The sequence below is a fragment of the Cydia pomonella genome, chromosome 12 (genome assembly GCF_033807575.1).
Source record: "Cydia pomonella isolate Wapato2018A chromosome 12, ilCydPomo1, whole genome shotgun sequence".
Classification (NCBI taxonomy): domain Eukaryota; kingdom Metazoa; phylum Arthropoda; class Insecta; order Lepidoptera; family Tortricidae; genus Cydia; species Cydia pomonella.
The window spans coordinates 5,856,605-5,871,456 of NC_084714.1; positions in this window are offsets into that span (position 1 = coordinate 5,856,605).

Consider the following 14,852-nt stretch of genomic DNA (forward strand, 5'->3'; position numbering starts at 1 on the left):
TTGACCATACTCGCCGCATGCCAAGGAAGCGTAGGCATGTACGTTTGGCCATGCGTTGGGCGGACAGAATAACGTCAGAGACAAAAACCACATTACAGGCCACTTGGCCCAAGAGCGGCTTGGAGAGCACTGGTGAAGTGTCCACAGTCGTCACGTCCTTCAGTCATAGGGATAAGATAAGGAAGAAAACCATACTCGCAAGAAATATCTTGGGAATTTATCGACGGAACTCTTAACAGGAATCTGAGTAACCCTTGACCAATTTCCATAATTTCATTGTGTTTGCTCACTTAACGCGCCGCGGGGCACAATCAAGATAACCGTATGTAAAAAATATGCTGCCTTTAATATGTTATCAACAAGAATGATGTGCAGAAATACACACAAATATGCGACAGGTTTTATAACATCTGCCTTTGATTAAAATGTGTAAAAAAACAATATAAACTTATTGAAAATTAAGTAGTTATAGAAAAATATATATTCATTATTGTCAACAAACAACGATTCGAACGAGTTGACTGGTATGTAATACTTTTCAAATAGTTACATGTTTTTCACATATCATTACATATTGCCTATTTTCTTGTCATAAAGCTATGATAAAAGTATAATAAATTCAACATGTAGTAACTACCCAATTAGTTATACTGTTGGTATTTACTAAAAGGCCTTTTATGGCATTATTGGGTCATAACACTTCACTAAAGCATCCATTTATAAGCAGTTTCTAGTTGAAGTGCTTATAATACTAATTTAACCTTTGACCAATGCATAAAATGACCAATAAAATCTGTTTTATTGTTATTGAACTATTCCTGTTTTGATTAAGTAACTTATGACATATAGGTAAATGAAAATACCTGTGTTTATGCGCTACTTGCTTGTATATCGAAATATCTTATCTCTCAATTCGGAGCAGCCTAAATCAAGGCTCGGAAACCGGTTAAATTTCCAAACCGTTATCATGTACTTGGCGCAAAATCTTTTAATTTCGGTTTCGCTTGAAAAACCGTTATTTTTAACCGGTTTTTATGAGAAGAATTCTTGTCAAATTAACCGGTTAAGGGCAATAAAAACCGGTTCTTCATATGTCGGTGTCTATTTTACGTAGCACAGTGTGACGTGACATTTTTGACAATTTTGTTGGGGATAGGAGGTGACCATGGGAACTCTGTGATAAAATAACGCAAACTGACTGTGTTTAAGGTTTTTAGAATTATTTCGATGAGGACGATGAGTATTAGTTCCTTGTGGAAAGAAATGTACAGTCAGCGATATAAGCTTGTTCCTACCAAAAATGAAATTTTTGCCACTAACTAAAGCCAGGCTACGTTTGCAGCGATTTTGATTGCCCAGCCTGTGCGAGTGTTAAGTGAAAAATAATACTTGCATTATCTGGGCTGTCAAAATCGCTGCCAACTTATCTTGGTCTGACTCTAGTTATTAAACATCTTCATATCGAACTTTCTTTGTGGAAATCGCTGAAAAAAAAATGTAATATTCGGACACTCTTTTTGTGAGCTAAGAATTGTTTTTTCTTATTATTTTCTTGTCTGTCCCCTTCAACCATAGGGATAATTTATGTAAGTCTACACACTGTATAAAATCAGAAAATACAGTTCATAACATCGAAATTTTCCCCAACACCCAATTAAACAAAACATATTCCTAATAAACTAATTAATATGACATTGTCTAATGCTTTTTTAATAACCGCCCCATGGGAGTTGCCGGTTGCAATTATTCTAATGCATATGTGTTTCTGGCTACACTATTTTGCGCCTCGATTAGATAAAAATAAACTTTATGTGGTTGACTTAGAGGCTTTTAGAGTGTGTTTAAAAGGTTTTATTACGTTTCCAGTTAATTTATTTTGTTTCCTAAGGAGAAAAACATACGGAGCATGGTTTTGAAAATCGGATACGGTTCTAGGAAACCAGAGGGTCTACTGCGAATACCGAAGTCTTAAATTAATTATGCCCTAATTGGAGTAAAAGAGAAAGATGCCCGCAATTTGTGAACTTCGGTGTTCGAGGTGTAGGTCCTCAGGATATTTATTACGGTTTTGAACTCGTTTTGGTATCAAAACCGTGTGACTTTCAAAACTGCTAAAGCAAATTGAAGTATATGAAATGGAGTGTAAGTCGTTTCGTTGCATCCGATACAATATTTACTTTTTGGTCGGCCTTTGTCGATATATGGCCAGGCTGAAAAGAGCATACATTCAACGTCCCAAAGCACATGATGGCGGACCGTCGCGTTCGCTACCGGCCTAACTCTCCGTATGTCCCCCTAATTTGTGGAGTAACGCTCTTTCGGGCTCTGTTTGAGACACGAGAGCTAAAAAGAGTAACATTCATTGTTCCAAGGCACACGATGGTGGAACGCCGCGTTTTCTACCGGCCTAAGTCTGCGTATGTCTCCCACTCTTTCGTGTTCTATTTGACAGACGAAAACTAAAAAGAGCATACATAACTGCAAAACGCTGCGTTTGTCAGTGGCCTAGCTGTCCATATTTCCCCCTAATTTGTGGAGTAACGCTCTTTTGGGCTGTTTTTGACAGACGAGGGCTAAAAAGAGCATACATTCAATGTTCTAAAGCACATAACGGCAAAACGCTACGTTTTTCAGTGGTGTAATTCTCCGTATTTCCCCCTAATTTGTGGAATAACGCTCTTTCGGGCTCTTTTGACAGACGAGGGCTAAATGGAGCATGCATTAACTCTTATCGCGGCATCGTATGCATTAGATAATTGAATTACGAGAAATCTCATAAATTATTTAGTTTATTAAGGTAACCGTGAAATGGCGGAAGGTATACCTGTATTTTGTTTATGTCGTAAGGATTTGTTTCCATGTTTATTTTACTGTAAGATATTTTTACTTAAATAAATTTAAGTTTTTTTAAATTTATTTATTTATTATTCTTATTATGTTTGGATTTGATTTGATTTTAATGTACTTACTAACCCCTAGCTATAACGATGGTACTAACAATGTTTTATGGGATTCTTATGGTTCTGAAATAAAAATATTTTATTTTATTTTATTTTTTATTTTATTTTTTATTTTATTTTTATTTTTAAATGGTTACATTTAGGACTGCTGAATGATTGATTTAATATTATATGTATAGTGTGTATGTATGAGTGTATTTATGTAATATTTTATAAGTTTAGTTTGCTTTTCTTTTTAATTCATTAATTTTTTTCTCTTTCTGCACCAAGTAACTCTGTTTGGCCCTATAGTTGACTGGTAGAGAATGCCATTTGACATTAAGTTCGCCATTTGTATAATTTTGGTGCAGTTAAGACATATTAACTAATTGGTTGTACCCAACTATGTTTTGTCATGATGTAATTCTTGATATCTGAACATGCACTTTAACTTCTTGATAATAGAGGCTTAGTTACGGAGTTTTTTTACCATAATTTGTACAAACATGTGTCTTTTGTGATCTACATAAATATGCTGCTATTTTGTATTTCTCCATTTGTAGAATAGACTCGTGTTTTTATTAGGAATGATTCAAAACAACCTAAAATATAAAATTTTACTCACCTTACATTTACATAACTTTAAGTTTTAATTTAAACCTTGTACATTTTAATGAAAAATGCACAGATTACCTTCATTAGGCTTAGTTCGTTCGTTCGTTCTGAGTTCTTCATCGTGTATTATTCATACAACCGCATAATCAAAGGCTAGTTAATTAATACTTTCATGTTTTTTTAATGGACGACTTTTATTTTTCCATATAAAATAATTCAGCAAGCATTTTATCACTACTTTAACTTAAAGCGTCATATCATATCATATATCGCATTAAAGACGTGACGTCATACCTGTCACAAATGATGTACAAAATATATTGTAGCTCGAAAATTTTTCAAAGCTTTGGTAGTTATTAAATTTAAAAAATCTTTCAGAATTGTTTTATAGCCCTAACACCTACGTCTAGTTTAAGTTTGCGTTTATATTAAAAATACACACTGTATTGTGCTGCACCCTAGGTGCGAAAAAAGTAGCTTACACGTGCTACTACGTGCTTGCTTGTGCTTTTACGTGGGCGTGGTAGGGCTTTTTCTGACCCTAAGCACAGAATAAATAATAGTACTATCGTACAGAAATGACACTTCCTATAAAACCGAAGTTTGACAGCGATTCAGGGACGAACATAGATATAAGATTAAGGAGATTTATAACGAAGCATAATTTCAACGAGTCTCGCTGTCTCCAACTGTCCCCCACCACATCATTAAAGGCGTGGCCAGACAACCAACTCACGCGCTGTGATTGGCCAAACCGCGCGGTGTAGGAGCCTAGAGCGGCGGCACTAGAGTGAGGACAATTCGATAGAGCTATCGATATTTTACATGTTCTGAAAATGACCTTAGAGTTTTGACATTTTTGTTTTAAGTAATAATTGCCATAGACTTAATTTATATTCCTTTAAATTTTTGACCTTATTTACGAGCTAAGAATTTTTAGGTACGTGTAAGGTATATTAGTTGAGCCATAAGTTCTCTCACAAAGGTTTTTACTGATAAAATGTAACACAAAGCTTATAATTAAAAAAAAAACATGTACCATGATGCGAAAGCTTGTTTATGCTTAACTAATCAAATTGGTTTACATTTTAGTCATTATTTGATGTAATGTTTGTTTAAATTGTTTACTTTGGGATTGTCGTTAGACGCGAGCGCTTCATTAAAAAAAAAGTTTCAGGTTATTATAGCATATTTCGTCACCAATTGAAAGCAATTCCAGCATGTTATATAGTAAGTATAATGCACCATTAAATAAGCTTTTATATCATATGTACGAATAATAAGGAAACAGTAATCATAATTATCAGTAAAAAAAAATCTGATAGAACTTTTGGATCGACTAAGTATACAATATACTATTATTTTAAACATATTTATATTCTATCTGTAACTGTAACTGTAACTGGAAACATTTTTCTTGAAAATGATCCGAACAAATAACACTTTTCTCGCTCGTAAACCAGTTAGGGCCCTCTTCCTGTAGCATCTATCCATTTTTCGTTAATACTGGGATTTTCGGGAAACTGAAAAAAATTGCAATCATGAACATATTTCTTTTTTGACTCACTGTAAACTGTACCTCTGTAAATTCCATTCACCACCGTTTCTTTTTCAATTGTTTACTCTAAATAATTGTATATTATTATTTTCAATTGTAGTATTGTTTTTTTTTACTTGTATACCGTATTATCCACCACAGGACAGGCTATGCCTAGTGTGGGGGCCAGCATAAATGTAATACTGTTATTATTTTATTTCTGAAATAAAACATTTGTACATTTGTACAATTGTACTTAATTAAATCAGTTTATTTTTTGGCTTACCTTTTCGATTTTTAATCCAAATTAATAAGTATTAAATTAAACATTAGGTGCATATAAAATAATTGTAAAATTTTACTTGAAAAATAATTACTTTCGTATGAAAGTAATTATTTTTAATGTGTATACAGTATATCCAAACATTTTTATCGATAACGCTCAAAGATCAATTATATGCACGAGCACCACTCTACTTCGCGGCGTCAATGAAGGGAGCGGTTGGCGGTCGTACCAAGAAACAATAATGTCCCTGTGAATATCGTTAGCGGTTTAATGCATTGCGCCGTTGCTAAGGACACTACAAATAGTTTTCCATGCCAAAGCGTCAATGTAGAATGCATAGACAAATTGCCACGCGTTTGTATGACAACATGGTCTGACTCAGAAAAATCATGACACTGGATTTATTTGTTAAAATGTGTGGTTTTATTGACTAATACGTGAAAAAAAATGTACTATGTAACTCCATGATCCTTATAGTTTTTGGATGCACTCCTATTTCGACACAAAATAACGCTATAATTCGGCATTTCAATAAAATTGACGCGCACATTGTTCAATGACAGCTAATTTGCTACTATCTTACGGCGGGCCGGTATGGCCACGATGTGGCCATGTCGCGGCGACACGCGCCACGCCTCCGTCGGCCATCTAGTACTTTCTATGATCTGAGGGGACGAATAATGTTGTCCCTTTCTAATGTATGGCTATTGAGGGTTGTCAAAATTCAAGCCATTATCTTATCTGTAGTCGTGCACGCATAGGGACGTCACGTTGTACCAACCCTAATAATTGCTCGGAGCAATGCAGACCCGGACGGAGCCGAGTATGTCCGAATGGAGGAGTGTCGCCCCACTACCCTAAGTAATTTTTAGAGTTTTCTCATTTTATGTAGTCACCAGCCATAAATATGTTACACAACGAAAGCCGCAAAAATATCAGACACGATCTTATTTGTAGCGCAATATCCGGATCCACATCCGGATAATTTCATACATTTCGTATCCGGATTGCAAACCTATTATTGCAGGGGACTGTACTGACTCCATAGGGTATTTGACTACTAGTCAAATCAGTTGCTTTTTTTGAACTGTCAAAACGATTTGCCACTTTGGAATTTATAAGGGCCGGTACAGACGGACTGCAACTCAACTGCAACTTGTATGGGAACTGCACGTCGACGTTGCAGTTGGAGTGCAGTCGGCATGCAGTTCCCATACAAGTTGCAGTCGAGTTGCACTCCGTTTGTACCGGCCCTAAAATACTAGAAAATGACCTCACGGTCAAGTTACCTACTCTTTATAGTTCTATACGAATTATAAAATAGAAAATGTGTCAAAAAATAACTGCTGTCTACGTTTCTCTATTCATGTGCTGGTACTTTATTTCATACATGGTGTGAAATAATTTATTTTAAATACAGTCAAATACCCTATTGTGAAAAGTTTTGGTCTCCGAGCTTGAACACAGCGTATACGTTTTCATTTATCTACATTTACTTAAATATATGTAATTTGCATTTTTATAATCTAGTTGGTCTATTTTCAAGTGAACTTACTACGAAGAGTTGTTCAACGATGAAAGTCGTCAGTTTACATAATTCGAGACACGAATGAGACAGAAATAGCCGCGTCACAAACTTAACCTGTATAATTAAAGAGAAAAAGAGGAGTGACAGAAGTATTCCCATCACTTTCTCAGGTTACGGCCCGGGCAAAGACTAAATAAATGAAATGCAGAAAGCTTATATATATTTTTTCAAATTTTTGCTTAATTTACAAATCTTAAATCTATATTTATAAAAAAATATGCGTTAATTTAATTTGTTCTAATAGTTCTTATATTTGTTAACGTTTGAACAGAACTCAAAATTAGGTTTTGTGAAGAGATAGAAGCTACAAAAAATATTCTGCGTTTTTTTCGTAAAAATCACTCTTGCACATTCGAACGATAGTGATGCATATATAACGAAATTTCGATTTTCGTGTTTCCCGGAAGGCCCTGTGAGCTACTGCGAACACCGAAGTTTGCAAATTGCATCTTTCTTTTATTCCAATTATAGCGTAATTAGAGTGACAGAGAATGATACCCGCAATTTGCAAACTTCGGTGTTCTCGGTAGGCCCTCAGGACATCTAGGCCATCCAGCCAGTGAAGGTGTCCATTCTCTTTGGAAGATGAAAATTTAAACCAAATGATAAGCATGATATATGGTGACTTGTAAAGTACTAATTTACAATTATTTTAGCCCAGTCAAGTACAAGTTTAATCTAACATCTAATCTAATAGGTAGAGACCTATCTATATCAATCATAAACCACAAGTAACATTTGTTTTAATGAAATTACACAAGCCTTCTTGAGCTTACCGTGGAACTTAGTTAATTTGTGTAAGAATGTCTCTATAATATTTTATTTATTTATTTAAAATTCGAATAGCGAACCACTACACAGTACATAGAGTAAACCATAGATCGTGGCATCACCGAGTGGGCCCTAAGGATGAGCAGGTTGTATGCTGAGTTGGATCCATTTCGTGATGCACACTTTATGATTTCTTATTTTCTTCCTCCTGTTCTATATACATGCTCGTACATTTGTGATCGTCACGAATAAATATATTTCATATTTATCTGTGTCATCATAAATGGTGTGTCGAGTCTATGTTACTACTCTTCGACCTCGGCAGTAATTATTGAATGATTAATGGTGAACAGAATGGAAATTCAGCCTTTTAATTAAGCGCGTGTCGCGACACAGACGGACATGACACGTGTCAAGGTGGGAATTAAAGAACACGCTTCAGAAAAGGACTGTAAGGGTGACATTTGCAAGTCAACAGCAGCTGCATTACTGTTACGACATTGCTGCTGCGGCGTGATGTCGCCGTTATATTTGTGAATTACCTTGAAATGATGGATTGAACGCCATAATCGCAGGAGTAATGCGGCGGTGAACGTCATTTGCAAAGACGATCTATCCCTGTCGAGGTAGTTTACCGCTCCAACGTAGTGAGAGCGCTAATTGTCCGAGACTGAAATGGTGACTTTTACCCGCGTTAAACACTCTACTTTTTGTTTCGAATACGAGGAAAGTAAAATAAATGTGTATTAAAAAACTGAGTATAAAATGTACTTCTTGAGGGTCCTTTCAATTAACAATTTAGGTAAAACTATCGTTATTTATGGAATGGGGAATTAAATAGCAGAATGAGTTTCCATTCCATATTTAAAACCAAATTTTAATTGCTTATCGAAAAAAAACTTACTTGGAATGTAAAATGCTCTAGTGCAGAAACGTATCATTTTTTGCACACCTTGTAGAACAACAATAACCCACTTTCAGAGCGTGGGTAATGAAAGAGGTTTTAAAGGCGTTTAAAAGTTTTAAGTCATAATATATTGTTAGTCCGCATTTTCGTTAGCCATAATTAGGTTTTTCTCAGAAACGCGTAACTTTTTGCCATAAAACAAACCTAACCTAACCTATCTATAGGATAACCTTACGAAAATTCTGAAAAGTTAACAGTTTCAGAATTATATGATAATCTGACATTATGACTTTCAAAAATTATGTCAAATTTCGAGCATAAGATCATAGTTGCGAGCTTTTGATCTATAAAAAAAAATGAAAATGTTTTTTCCGATGTGGTGATGACTTTTGAACTTTACTGCCACTAGATTGGCGTATAATTAGTTAAATGTTAATAAAGTAAAATATACCACCTACCTATATTTTATTAATTGTCAGGCTTTTTAATCTGTCTGTAAAATTATCATTCCGCTTAGAAACGTATTTTAACGAATCTAAAACAGTCGGATCCTTCTTTAAAATTCACAGAAGAACTTTGAATCCCCTCATTATCTACGAAGCAAATTGTCCTTATAATTGGACTGCAATCATAAAAACCCCTTTGACCCAGTAAATGTAATTAGTAGCTTTACTTTATTGAGGGTTCCTTACCTCAAAAAAAAAACTGGACCTGGGTAAAAACTACCTCCAAAAGAGAGGTGTGGGCACTGTGAATATCATCTCGATTTAATCTGGCCCTGGGTAAAAACTACGTCCAAAAGAGAGGTGTGGGCACTGTGAATATCATCTCGCTTTAATCTGGACCTGGGTAAAAACTACGTCCAAAAGAGAGGTGTGGGCACTGTGAATATCATCTCGCTTTAATCTGGACCTGGGTAAAAACTACGTCCAAAAGAGAGGTGTGGGCACTGTGAATATCATCTCGCTTTAATCTGGACCTGGGTAAAAACTACGTCCAAAAGAGAGGTGTGGGCACTGTGAATATCATCTCGCTTTAATCTGGACCTGGGTAAAAACTACGTCCAAAAGAGAGGTGTGGGCACTGTGAATATCATCTCGCTTTAATCTGGACCTGGGTAAAAACTACGTCCAAAAGAGAGGTACTGTGAATACTCGTATCATCTTGCTTTATGTGGTCGGGCACAGCACAGCGGATGTCATTCCAGATTTACAGCAGAGCCCAACTGAGGAAGTACCTCGACCTTACAGAAAACCGCAGCCAAATAACACTAGGCTCTACTTATAGTGTTGTGTTCCAGCCGGTGAGTAAGGTTGCCCGAGCTCAACGAAGGTGCTGAGTGATAAGGTCGGCAACGCGCACGCGGAGACTGCTTACCATGAGGTGGGCCGTATGCTTGCTTGCCACCGGTGAAGTATAAAAAAAAAACTCAAGCCTTATAGGATCACTTTTATGTCCGTCTGTCCGTCCATATGTCTGTCAAGACCCTTTATCTCAGGAACGCGTGGAGGTATCAAGTTGAAAAAACCATATACTCAGATCTACTACAGGTATTATAATCCCTTGAAGTTGTGAAAGAATCAATCTTATAAGTTAATGTAAAAAAAGATACGGCCATTTATGCCGCAAAAAAAATATATTTCTACATTTTTGACACTTCCAAGGGAATTCAAATTTATAGGGTACTTTCCGTTGATCTAGTACTATGAAATTTGGCAAGTAATATCGTTTTATACTACAAGTAAAGAAAAATCTCAGAACTATACATTTGTAAAATAAATAATTAAAAAATCAATTAAATTTGTACGGAACTCTCGGTGGGGTTGTCCAATTCGCACTTGTCCGGTTTTTCATACAGTAACGAAAAATAGTAGCCTTTTAATAAATCAAACAAAACAGCAAAACTTAAAAATAATCTACTGGGCTGGACTCGAAATTTGCATCGATAGCCCACTGATAACCAGTTTGCCGGGAGATATCAGCCTGTCAGTTATTCACGATTGTCAGCTTTTGCGCATAACTGACAGGTCGATATCGTCCGGCGAACTGGTAATCAGTCGGCCTCTTTACCGGAGTCCACTTCTGTTTTAAGAATTTGTCACGGCTGTTATCTTGTTTTGATAAGACCTAGACGATTGCTCACGCCGATTGGCATGCACGCGAAATGCAGTGAAATTCATGATGAAAAAAATAATCATAATTTTTCGTATAACATGCACAGTTGTGTGTTAAGTTGTGGTTAAAGAATTTTTATTGATCTCAAAAGAAATATACATTTCACTTAATGAGATACATACATGCACTAATGAATTCTATGTTAATAACTTGTATTAGGAGGAATTCGCTATTTCATACAAAGTTGCGTTTTAATATTAAAGATATTGTCTAGCATGCCTTACAATAAATGGGGGCTCGAAAGAAATCAGTTATAGTATTGTACAGAGGTATTTGTTAACATTTGAAAATGATAAATTATGAAAAGCATTTCACAAGCAAAACAAAGAAATTATAGGACTATACTTCGACGAGTGTGCGATGGGATTACATAATCTAATCCCCCCCCCCCATCTCCGTTCTGCCACCGTGGGACTAGACGCGGACTTGCGTTTCACCCTTACGTCGTTACTCTGCCGCTGATTCGCACTACACGCTATGCATCCAGATTTATCATCCGAGCGGCTAAGGAGTGGAACTCACTTCCTGCAAATGTATTCTCGTCCACTATAACTTGGATCTTTTTAAATCGAGAGTGAATAGACATCTTTTAGGTAAGCATGTTGCATCGTAGACTGCATCGACACTTAAAGCCCGTCCAGAAATATATGATCATTGTCAAGAGAGCGCTGTTATTCTCATGTATAGGGTGACAGTTCAGTTTAGTGTGAAAAATTTAGTTCTAATGAAATTCCGCAATATGGCGCGTGATCATATATTACTGGTCAGGCTATACCATTAGGTGAGAATGTGGTCAAATTGTATACTTAAAAAAAGGCAACGATTCAAAACATTAGAATGTCTAGCAACAAAAACTAGTTCCATACATAGATACACGTTACATATATATGTTTATGTCAAGTTTCGTGAAATTTAAGTATGTTATTTTAAAATCAGAGCGTACCTTCGATTGTGTGAGAGCCACTCTTAACAGTCTTGTACTTATATATAGTTGATGTCATCCAATATGACGCACAAATTTGTCTGAAACATACATTCAGCCGTCGGACTTCGGACCGTCAACATCTCCAGCATCTCCTGAGGATGCCTCGTAGAGGCGAAACACGTAGTTTTGGTAGTGGGTTGTTATATTTATTTGCGTATTTATTTTTGCGGTGGGAGGGTGGGAACATTATTTGCATGTAAAAATACGCAATTATGTATAACGGGTTAGCACTGATTGACTAGCACGTTATATTTTCGCGGATTAGCAAAGTAATATCTTCGTGAATAACACGATCACACCCTCTATCTATTAGTACGTCAAATAAATTTCTTCATTCGTTTTCCATTACTACACGCATCTAACAAAGTTCTATGCAAACAACATATATTGTCCATATATAAACTACTATAAGTATGACTGTATCGAAAACAAAATAGTGTTTATTCTAATTAATGTATAGATCACAAATACATTATGTTTTATGGTCCTCGTGTGCGGTTTAATTGGAAATATTCCACGTGTGCATTATCTTGAACAACAAACTAGAATATAAGTATTACAGACAGCACAGCAACTCAGCCATACATAAGTAATTATTATGTATATAGTTCGTTTGCGTTAAAAATGCAGTAACATCATCATTATCCCCTGGTGCCCGTAATCAATCAAATAGTTCCTAATTAGAATTTATTCCTTTAACTGGTCGCTGTGAACTTAAATTTCTAATTAGGAACGATTTGATGGGTTATGGGCGTGGCTAGGCCGGCAGATTATGATAATTTTACTGCATTCTTGATGCAAATGAACTATAGACCACAGCATACTAGAGTGCATCAGTTTCCTTACTTAATTAATAATAAGTTGTATTTGTTTCTTATCCCATATCCTCGTATTTAGTCCATCGCTTTCACCCAATAACCTAGTTAAATGCTACCAGCGTCTACGGCATTATGCCGCAGGGGGATATTTTTTAGTATTTTATTTTAAGTTTAGTACATATATACTAAGACGGTAAAGAATAACGTTTTTTTCTACTGATGTCGTACGATAAAAAAAAAACGTGAGTCATAATTTGATGGGGGTTAATTTGAACGTGTATACAATATGATTATAAACTTATTTAAGTCAAAAATAGCAGACAACTTGGTTCGTGTAGATATTTGAGTCATTATACTGGTTTATAATTACATATATTTATATTGACGCTAAATACGTACGACTTACCTATTTTACATTTAATATGTTCAGTCTCTACTCACGGCAATACGGTGATATCGTTCTTTTGCTGCGCCCAACTGTACCCGGATCATGTGATCTATAATTATACTTATACCACCTCTGTGCAAATTATGTGCAATAAACGTATTGAGTATATAGTTCGTGTCAACCACGATAACGCGCAGATTTGTCAAATCTAACCTTTAATAACATGAGATATGATTCAAGGCACGCGTCTTCGTGAATGACACGAACTATATTGAGTATCGTAAACATTCAAGTTTAGGAAGCGTATTCTGATCATAAAAACAGGTAATGGATTTGATCTGGATTTGTTATGGATATCATCTGTCAGTGTCAAAAGTGACATTTCCCCAACCATAAATGTCTTACAAGCGTGACCAAATTATTATAAATACGTATATATAAGCACATAAATAACCATTCATTCATTCGAACTAGGGACCTTCTGTTTCATAGGCAGGGTCACTATCGACTAGGCTAGGAAGCCGTCAAAATTCGCCACAAGAATATACCACATAACATATTTTTATTTTATTTTTTCTGTGTAACTTGAAACCTCTGCCAGAGCTCAACGAGGGGAGGGAAGGGGAGGGGAGGGAATGCGCATGTAACTCCTCTGGAGTTGCAGGCGTACATAGGCTACGGAGACTGCTTACCATCAGGCGGGCCGTAGGCTTGTTTGCCACTGACGTAGTATTAATAAAACCACTTTTAAAAAAAAAGCATTTATTTCGGACAATATCCATAGGTAAAACAACAAACAATCAAAATATTTACATATAAATTACAAAAAATAAAATAAAAATATGAATTAAATTAAATTAAAAATACTTTAAGATTATTAAAAACCTATAAGAACCGGAGCGTATTTTATAAGACGAAAACTCGTTAACACGAACTTACAAATAACATAAAACGAAATTCATACATACCATTATCATACCCGACCAGGTCCCCACTGTATCCCAAATAAAAGGACTATGCGTCAAAATGGTCCCAAAACCAACAGAGTTGAAAATTATTCATTAAATAGGTATTTCTATGTACTTCATTTCGTTCTGTGAGCACCAAGCGGAATTCCATTACAGAACTGAAATAATTGTATTTTAGTCAAAATATCATCTCCCTTATTACCTAGGCAATAGAGTCCACCGTTGAGCGAGCGCGGCAAACCATTCGCCGCGCGAACGTCTACTCTGCAACAATTAATTTACTTACTTGGACTCTAAGTATTGCCTAAGTAATTAGAGTAATGAAATTTTGACTAAAATACAATTATTTCAGTTCTGCAATGGAATTCCGCTTGGTGCACACAGAACGAAATGAAGTACATAGAACTAATAGAGCATAGACCAAAGGTAATGGCGCCATCGCTCGAAAAGATGCCTCTCTTAAATTATCTATGCCCATGGTCCTTTGTTTATGATTAACGCATTATTCACAGAACCACATTTGAACCAACTTGTATTTGAATGAGATGATTGCTCAGTTGTATTTAAATAGTCAAGATAAATGGTTTATTAGCTGCTTAGGCGCACGCATTCTCTGGTCGTTATACTATATTTGATTACTTGAGGTGGGCACATTATATTTATCCACTCAAATATCTACCCTATCTTCAACGCTAGAAGATTGAAATTGTAGATAAATGTCATTGTAATTTTACGAGTATTATGTGTGCACAGTTGGACTAAAAATTAAACTTTTGTTCCATACAATAATGGTATTAATGAGTAACGAACTTTGTTTTGTAAGGTTGCATCGGAACTTTTAAAAGTTTGAACTCACAGCACTTCTGAAGAATAAA